This window comes from Mauremys reevesii, linkage group 3, assembly GCF_016161935.1.
Source record: "Mauremys reevesii isolate NIE-2019 linkage group 3, ASM1616193v1, whole genome shotgun sequence".
Lineage (NCBI taxonomy): Eukaryota > Metazoa > Chordata > Testudines > Geoemydidae > Mauremys > Mauremys reevesii.
This window is the reverse complement of record NC_052625.1, coordinates 85347932-85358300: the sequence shown is the minus strand read 5'-3', so window position 1 is coordinate 85358300 and position 10369 is coordinate 85347932.

Genomic DNA, 10369 nt, shown 5'->3' with positions numbered 1-10369 from the left:
TCAGTCCCCCTTAGCCCTTTCAATATTTGGCCTTTTTGTTGAGCCTACCATCAAAAGCACCATTTGTGATTTCCCCCCTGATCTTGGGTGTTTTTTCCCCTTACTATTTATTCTTAAAAACAACATTTAAATTAAGTAGCTTATCATATCATGCAACAGACTGATTCAATACATTATTATTATTTTGGATGGTATCAAGGAGCTTGCAATAAACATAAATTAAACACTTGAAATCGACAACAAAATAAATAAAATTGGTATGAAATATATTTTGTGATGTAAATGTGGGTTTTAAACTGGATGAATAGCATTTTTTTTTTAAAAAGGAATCCTTATTCAATAATCACATTTCATAGGAACTGCTATAGAAAGCTTACAGTTGGATCAAAGTATCTAGAACCCTATAAAGGCTACAGGCACATGATGGTTATGTGATCACTACCCTACGGCTTCCAGTCATCTTACCATCCCACACTGCTTGATTGCTGGGTATGACAACTGGGACAGACTGAGATACTTATGGTGGTAATTCCATCTGTTTCTTATTGTTGTGTAGCTTGAGGCCTCAGCAGAAAGAGTCAGAATTTGAGAACAAGACTGGACGTGGAAACCAGGCACTCCTGAGTTCAAATCCTGCCTTTGACACTTGCACTGTGGATTTGAGCAAACCTCTCCACCTCTGTTTTCCCATCTGTAAAAAGAAAATGGAAACAACTCTCGCTGGAGTATTAATGTTTGTAAAGCACAAAGGAATTACAGAACTTTTCCTATCCAGAGTGCTGTTACCATAAGAGAGGTAGAACAGCTGTATCTCTTAAAAAAACACAAAAAACCCCACCAATATTTTATATCCATACTCACCAGTGCCCAGCATTTTAGAAGTGCATAATTTTTATTTTTTTATGGGGCGGTGTCTGTCATCTGCTTTTTACAAGTGACAGATTTTACAAGCAGAATCACATCAGGCACTTTCAGCAGCAATCTGCCCCCCAGATTGGTTGGTACCTCTGCGTCTATCCTTTTAGGACAAAAAGCTGCAGTAAAGCCATGCAACTCCACCAACTGGCTTTAGGTTGTCGATACCTTTTTCAATGAGGCTAATAGTCTCTGCATAATTTTTGGACAATGCTGCAATAATGATGCTTGGTTGCTGTGCAGAATTAGCATGTTCAGCAATGGGGGAGGAGGAAAAGAGAAGGCATCTAGCATGCAAGTGATGGGTTTGCTAAAAGTGGCATGCATTGAATGATACATGCAGATTTAACCTTGGAATCATTTTTATAGCTAATCAATGAACGTACATGACACATTGACATTATAGTGCCTCCATTCACACTGCTAGAAGGTTTAAGCTGTTCCCATTGAAGTTAATTGGAGCTCTGCATGACTGCAGTGAGAACAGGATCAGGCCCTAAGAGCATGTCAGGGAGTTTCTGGTGTCATTTTTAGGGGACTGTGTAATCCTGCTGTGAAAGTCTTATGCTAAGATGGGGATATGACTAACTTTCTAGTGCCATACTTTAAAAAAAAAAACCAAAAAAAAAAAAAAAAACCCAAGTGTAGCTTTAATTTCAATTTAACTGAATTTTCTGGCTTCCAAACACTTGGGTTTTTTTTTTTTTTTTTTTTAAACATTAAAGTTTTCTTCCCCTCTCAGTGGTATGCCATCAACTTGAAAATCATATTTGCATCATGGTATGTGATTCAGAAGACCTGCAGTGAACTCCTGGCTCCACATAAGTCAATGTGAGTTTTGCCATTGGCATCAGTGGAGTTGAGATTTCCCCTCGGATTTTAATTCCATTTTTGCCACTGACTCACTTGTGACCTGGGGCAAGTCACAGAACTTTTTGAATGTCAATTTTCCATTCTGTAAAGTGGGACAATTATACTTGTCTGCTTTACAAAGGGGCTATGGTTCATAAGTAATATTTGAGATCACTGAATGAAAGGTCACATAGGGGCTAGATTTTCAAAAGGATTTAGGTGCCTAAAGACGTAGATTGGCACCTAGTGGGATTTTGAAAAGTGCCTAACTCCCATTGAAATCACTGGGAGTTAGGCTCCTAGCTGCATCTTTAAACACCTAAATAACTTTGAAAATCTGTTCCATAATGTATAAGTGCAAAATGTTATTATTTTGGCCACACACTATTTCAAAAATGGGAATAGAATTTGGGAGTGCTTGGCTCTCAGTCCTGACTTCTAGTTCTGTGCTTCTATCAAGTAAGCTAGGGAGAAAAACTGTTTTTATTGCCCCAACAAGGTATTCCAGTGATTGTTAAGACCACCCATATTTCCTTCAAAATCACCTCCCCTTTCCATGCCATCCAAACAAACAAAGAAGACTAAGATTACAAACTAGACAATTTCTCAGTGATGCTGGACATTTAGCATGTGGGAATTGTATTTGCTATTTTTATTTTATAGTGCTGGGTCTAAATATTCACATCTGCAGTAATCCCAAGTATTGTTAAGGAATTGACTACTCTGTTTAATATCCAGACAGGTTTTATATAACAAAGGTTGGAAACCAAAGTTTTATTTTATATACACACACACACACGAGTTGGATTCTTCTCCCTTTGAAATTGATGGCAACACTCCAATACTCCTTGCGGGAATCATCATCTATAGGTCTTTGCAAAAAGATCAAGGAAGAGTGAAAAATATTTAAAATATGAATGCAGCACCCAAATCTGCACCATGGCTTGGCTTTCTGAAACCAACACCTCTAATTAATATGAAGAAGCCCCCTGTCACAGAGTGCAGGGGGAATACAAGGCCCTACACCCCCGGCTTCCTGCGATTCATCATGACTCTCAGCCAGCCAGTAAAGCAGAAGGTTTATTTAGACGACAGGAACACAGTCCAAGACAGGTCTTGCAGGCACAGACAACAGGATCCCCCCCAGTTAGGTCCATCTTGGGGCCCCAGGGGCACCACAGCCCCATTGGGGGGTCAGAGCCCTGTCTGGACTCCCCTCCATTCCTTAGCCAGCTCCTGAAACTCTCTCTCTCCCCAGCATTTCCTCCCCCGAAGCCTTTGTTCAGCTTCCTGGGCAGAGGTATCACCTGGCCTTTAACCCCTTCCTGGGTTCTCATGTTACATGCTCAGGTATCCTCCCTCAAGGCCAGTCTCCCATCCCTTAGTGCAGACCATCCTCCCAGGCCAACACCCCCCACTCAGCATTCAAAGACCACATTAAGAACAGTCCCAGTTCGTCACACCCCCCTTAGGATGCAGAATTGCAGTTAGGTGATTTATGGAAGGAGGTGGTTAAGCCTTTGGCTTGAAGCATTCACCATTGCTAGGATATTGGTCTAAATGGACCACTGCTCTCTTCCAGTATGGCTGTTCCTACATTCCTTTGTAGGAACACAAAAAAGAAGTATTCAGAAAAAAATCTACCAAAACGCAATTGCACCCTGAAGGCCACGTTATGGATACTGCTCTGAGAAGGGTTAGATGACATGGTGGTAAAGACACCTGAGTCCTATCTACACTAGTGCTCCTGCCATTTCTTCTCCAAGTAGAGCTGCACTGGTGGGAAAGCTCTTGGCATATGATGGTAAAGATACAGCCTTACCATACTAGGCAGCACTGCTGCGAGTCATACAGCCCTTCCCTTGGAGTCAGTGAACAGATTCCAAGTGCCATTTGAGCCCCTCACTTAGTTTGCATACCTCACATTACATCATCCAACAAAGCACCTTTCAGTCAAACCCCATACAATGGAAAGAGGTTGGCTGTGCTCAATGGGGGGTTAATAGTTGCCAAGGAAACGCCACATTCCAAAATCAGCTGCTAATGCGCAAAGCATGCTGTTAGAAGCTGGCCAGGAACAGACCATGGGAAAATTCTTACATACTTTATGAGACAGAAACAAACCTACTTTCTACAAAAACAACACACAATGCGTAATCCCCACTCTGAAGCTGAAATGCTCCGGACCTTTAAGTGGGGAAAGGGAAATTAAGATTTTGGGGTGTTGTTGCCAATAAAAACAAATAAAAAAGTAATTTTCTGATTTGAGATTTAATTTTAGGAAATGAGTTGGCTAAGTGTCAGACATCTCACAGGTAATTTTAATACAGTTCTTCAGAACAATATGTTCAGCCTTAGCCAGACTGGCAGGTTAGAAGGTTAGCACCTGGGACGAGTGGGGCACCAACTGACTTAACATTGTGGAACAATGGCCTCTTTCTTTTCCCCTCCCTGTATTGGCAGCTCACCACCCCAAAGAATAACACCACAACATCACACTCCTGCCCACAAAGCCCCTATTCACTGTACGTCAGTCTGCTTACTGCCACAAGATGGTATGTCTGGAGACAACCACAAGCCCTTTTAAGAGGGCGGGGGAGGAAAGGGAAAAGACAAAGATAAAATGGCAATGCAGACAGCATCCAATTACAACATATAATTGTGTGTGTGTGTGTGTGTGTGTTCATTCGTGTTCGTTCTTCTGCTGGGTGATTTTTGCTTCAAGTGCAAGCAAAAATGGTACATCTCTGATTATTAAAAAAAATTAAGGAAATACTTTACCAAAAAAAAAAAAAAATTCAAGATCTCTGTAGTACGTTTGATCAATGAAAAAGATTAGCAACATGCCCCCCCCCTCCATTTACTGGATGTGTTAGCAGCACCAGTTTTAGTATTGTTCATGCTAATACCGTTTAAGTACACTGTACCAGCATGGATCAAATTTAGCGGTTGAGGGGGAATGCAGGAACCAAGAGGAACAGCTTGCATTTCCCCTATTCAGAAGCTGCTGGTCATGGCGGTGGGGCATTGAGGTGATGCAGAATGACCAGGACATAGGAGTGCCTCCCAATGTGCTGTCACCAGAGTCCAGCCACCCACCCTGGAAAGCCCCTGCAGCGGGCACCTGCTGCAGGGGAGGAGGGCACACAGAGCTGCCACAGATGGTTATGTGCTATGCTACAGAGAGTCCCTTACATAAGGGGAATTCACTGGGAGGGGCTAAAAAGCTGGTGTGGGGCTGTGTAACCCTAAGAGCCTCTCAATGGTAAATGGCAAAGGGCTCATTGTTCTGGAAATACAACTGTTACCAGACCTGAAAAACTCTCTACACCTGACACTCAGTCATCATAATATTTATCCAACAAGTTTCTTGTAAGGTATCAAATGAAAACTGGTGACCTTCTAGTTATTAATATTATAATGTGATGTATGTACTGTTAGCATGTAGGCGGGAAATACATTCCTAAAATATGTTCAGACCAAGAAATCTGAGTAGATACACAGGTTTATCCTGGGCAAAGAAATTTGGATTTGCCAGTCTGCTTGTGTCAAACTTTGTAAACCAGAGACAATGAAAATAAAGTTGCATTTAAGGTAAACAAAATAATCAAACCAAGAGAAAGAACTAATTAACGAGACGGAAAAGGAGACATGGCACCTGTACTCTGAGGAACAAGCAGCAGGTGAGAAGAATTTTGTCCAGGGTTACTTTTCAAAGGTTTTGTGAACTATTAGAAGGGGCGGGAGGGAGGTAAAAGACATTGTTGTTATGCATCATTTAAGGGACAAAGGGTATGTCTACACTGGAATAAGAGATCCACGGCTGGCCCAGCTCAGCTGACTTGGGCTTGGGCTTCAAATTGCAGTGTAGACAGTCAGGCTCAGGCTGGAACCCATGCTCTGGGGTCCTCCTGCTCATGGGGTTCCAGCTATGTGGGCTGAACACACAGAGAATGGCTGCAAGTGAGAAATTGCCTGAGACCAGGTCTGTAATCTGTTAAGTTTTAGACACTAGAAAGCATGTTTTGTTTTTGTTTTTTTCAGAACCATCTTCTGTTTCTATTATCCTTACTTATCATCCCTTAAATTTCTGTTCTTTATTAATAAACCTATTTTTGGTATTTTTAACGCCTATTTTTTAAACTGACTCGGTTTCAAGCTGACGGGTTGATGGCTGTTTTGGGGCCCTTTAAACTTTGTTAGCCAGAGTAATTTTAAAATCATGTTTAAAATCTGCTTTGCCAAGTGTTTAATCCACATGGACAGAGCCTTACTTACAAGGCTCTTCTTGGGGCACTGAATGACTTTTGAGATTGATAAGAAGATGTGGCACCTTTCATCTCTAGTGCCTTGTTTTGAAACCAGCCCCAATTGGTGGTGATTGAGAACAGTTAGTGTTGCCTCTTCCTCTGACATCAGTGTCCTGCTCTCACACCAATGTTGCCTCTCTACTGAGCAGTAGTAGATGTTCAGGGCCATGCAGGTTGGCTTCCCAGTAGAGGAGTAAGCAGTGATCCCAAGTGCAACTTGCTTTATTCCTACATATACACCAGTCCAGAAATGATATGGTCAAACAGCATGCAGGGCAAACCCTTCTTCCAGGAATCTCATCCCACTACTAGTGTCCATTACCCAGTATGCAACTGTGCCTCAAGAATTAATGGCCTTGGGCTTTGATTAGAGTCAGAAAGCAAACTCCCGTACTGCTTGCTCAGCTTCCTTTATCCTAAAGCTGCCTCTACACATGCACTTGCATAATACAAAGCAACCCCACAGCATCTTTCCAAGAATCAAAACTTGCTTGCACTTAGGGGGAAAAAGAAAAGAAAACAAAAACAAAACCTTGGACTCAGTATAACAGCACTACTTGTTGATACCTGCCATAAGATTATCATTGAATGGCTGTTTGATAGTCTACCATTCCACACCAAAAATTATTGACATTCTTGTTAGCAGTCTCAGGAGAAAGGCTAAGAATTAAATGGGCCTAACTGAATTATCCTTCCTACAGGTATTTTTTTTTTAAGTTAGGGCTGGCAGGGTAAAACTTGCATTGTTTGCTGCTTATGCTGCACCTATTTTGTGGACAAAGTGAGGGCTTACTCCTCTGAGGCTGTCTATCAATATGTAGTATCTTCCAGCAGCACTAAATTAACTGCTAGATTTTGAGGTTAACCCAGGCTCAGAAACGGAGCCAGATTCTCAGGTGTGGGCTGAGAAGCTCTTGGCCTAGCAGACATCAGCACCTGGATGAAGAGCAGCTGGCTAAAGCTGATTCTGGGCAAGACAAAGATGAACTATAGGAATAGGGAAATGCTTTGAATAACTTGAACACCTCTTCCCTGTAACAACCCTTTCTGTTGAGGGCACCTACCTAGTGATTGTTAAATCAGTTTGCAGCCTTGAGGACTTTCTGGACACCACAATGCTTTCGGATACCCAGGTAGCCCCTGCTGAAAAAAGCACCATCCCCACTTGCAACTGGACAGCTCAGTTCCCCATCCAGGAACAAAGCTGACCTCAGTAAGCCATGCATTTGTGACATCTGGGCACAATTAATGCAATTCGTATTTCGAAATGAAGCCACACACCCTGAAAAAGCTTCCGCTCACACAAAATGCCCGTAAGCTTAGCAACACTGGACTCATCATGAACACATCACTCCTGTGCTGCACTCTTTGCTCTGGCTGTCCACTGAACGGAGAGTCCAGTTCAAGCTATCACAAAGCAATTATGCATTTGCCTTTACTGACAGGCCATCTTTAGTGCTCTGTGCAGTGGGCTCAGGGCCTGCGCAGGTCTGTATAACCAAGAGAATCCCAGGATTTCCAGGAGAAATAATATTCAATCAATTATAATAAATCTACTGTTCCTGGGAGCATTCCACAGCCGGTCACCCACACCCTATTGTCATGGTCTCTGGAGTTCTGTAATAGTTAAGCCCCAAATTACTAGAGCAAGGGTTCTGAAATTGTGTGGTGCTGATTAAACTAAACACAGAACAGATTTTGTTTGGCTTTCCCATGCCTCAGTAGTCCCCAAAGATGCTTTTATTGTTTTAAGTATTAGGCATGTGCATGGGAAAGGGTTTTGTTAGTTCAAGTCAGTCACTCCCCATGAGTTTTATTGGTGCAGCCTGTCCCTCTCCAGTCTCTCCACCCTCAGGCTGCTCATACCTTTCAGAAGATCTCACTGACGGACTCAACAGGTCTCCTCATCTCTCTCTGCACGTCCCTAATAAGAGAATGCACTTTGGTGCCAATTCTCTTTGATTGAAGTAAATGGGAATTGAGGACATGCAGCATCTCACAAGAGGAGCTCTGCACTTTGCAGGAACAGATGCTTTATGGATTAAATTCAGCCCTGTGCAGAAGGTCAGTACAAAGTCTATGCACTACTGAAATCCCAGAGAAGCCCTCAAAATAGGGCTTGCCAGGGATGTAATCAGTGCTCAGGACTTGTGTTGGCCCTCAACACAGGAGTGAATTTTATCACCTGCCTTTCATTCAGATACACACTAGCACGATGGTCTTGTGTTCCTGGGTGACTAATACGAGAACACTGGGTTGCAGAGAGGAGTTCTTTCCTGAGGGGGGGGGGCAGGAAGAGCAGCATGGTGCATTGTGCACTAGCATTTGAATTTTTCTCTGCATAATAGTGAGCAGAAGCTGAGACACCATGCTCTTGGAAGTTGAAGGTAGGCAAATTCAGACTGGAAATAAAATGCACATTAACACTTAGTATCAGAGGGGTAGCTGTGTTAGTCTGGATCGGTAAAAGCAGCAAAGAATCCTGTGGCACCTTATAGACTAACAGACGTTTTGGAGCATGAGCTTTCGTGGGTGAATACCCACTTCGTCGGATGCAAGACGACGACGTGGGTATTCACCCACGAAAGCTCATGCTCCAAAACGTCTGTTAGTCTATAAGGTGCCACAGGATTCTTTGCTGCATTAACACTTAGGGCAATTATCCACTGGAACAACTTGGCAAAGGGGAGTAGTGTATTCACCATTACTTGAAATCCTCAGCTTGAGACTAGATCTCTCTCTCAAATATATGCTCTACTTCAACCACAAGTTATTGGACTGGATGCAAGAACCACTAGGTAAAATCCTATAGCCTGTGATAAGCAGTTGGTCAACTAAATGATCACAATGGTCCATTCTGGATTGAAAAATCTGAGTCTATGAGCTTTTATTTTGGTGTGTGCAGGGAACTTTCACAGTTTTATTTGCTCATCATTCAACATGTGACAGTTGGTGACATCTGGTAGTGGTTGTGTCTCACGTGTCTGACCTTGTCATGCAGAACTGTTACATCAGCAATATTTTGTCTTTATCTCATGGAAATGGGATTTTGGGTAGGAAGCCTTCATTTTAGACTTTGACTCCATGTCACACAGATAGTAACGAGAAAATGTGATAAATATCCACAATGTAACAAGGTAATTATAACGCTGCATAGTACGATTCCACCTTGAAGACACAGCCATTGAGTTTTAATGACAGAATTTCCTGGGAAGGTTTTGCTGATCACAGCTGTTAATAGTTCATGTTAAAGTCCTGCTAGAAATTGGTGAGGTTTAAGGTATATGTGAATTATTTAAAAATAAGGCTAAAACCAAACAAAATAATGAAAGGACTCTTTCTAGAAAGACCAAACAGTGCTGTTAAATAGGCTCTTGAGATCTGCTACAGTCCTAGACACCATAATTGAATCTGGATAATCATGAAAAATTTCTTTAGACAGACAAAATGCCAGACAGCAATTTCTCCCTATTTAGATTTAATGGTATCCTTGTCCTTTGAATGGGAATCTCAGATTTGCCAAAGCTACTTTATTGGGACTTCTTTTGGCCTCCATTAACTTGTCAGTCCCAACTGAGAAGCTACAAATTGCTCTCAGTTGCTGCCCTATGTTTTTGCTTGGCTGGATGGGTTCACAAAATGGCGGCTAGGATGAAGCATGACAAGCAGAGCCATAACGAGGGCATTTTTGTGCTTGGGGCAAGCAAGTATATTTGCACCACCTACTGTTTCCCCCCAGCACGGCTTTGCGCCCTGGGTGGCTGCCCTGGTCACAGCCCTGATGTCAAGGTGCTTGCTGCTCTTGAGGCTCTTGCTGTGATCTGATCTGGTTGTTTCCAAGCAGTAAGTGGTCTCAAACAGCTAAGCTGGTGAGATCAGCCAGAATAAAAGGTGAGTGGAATGGTGAATGAATGCTAATTCTAAATGGAAAAAGGTGAGGGAAAGATAGTGAATTTCAGGATTCCCCATCTCTGTGGCTTCACAAAAGTACCATCTAAAGAGTTATTTGGTGGTGGGGGTGGCGGGCGGAGGGTTGAGAATGGTTGGCGGCATAGAAACATTTCCACATCAAATGAGACTGAAAAGACAGGCTGATTTTCCAGAGAGGTGGCAGTCAGAGGGGACACAATAAAGGTGCAGAATGGTATAGAGAAGGTTGGTAGGGCACTTCTCCTCACCCTCTCACATAATACAAGAATAGGTGGCAGAGAAGAGAGTGTGAGTTTAGTGAACTTGAAAGGTATCAAATCTAGAAGTGATTAAAAAATCTCCCAATAAAAAGTAAACAGCCT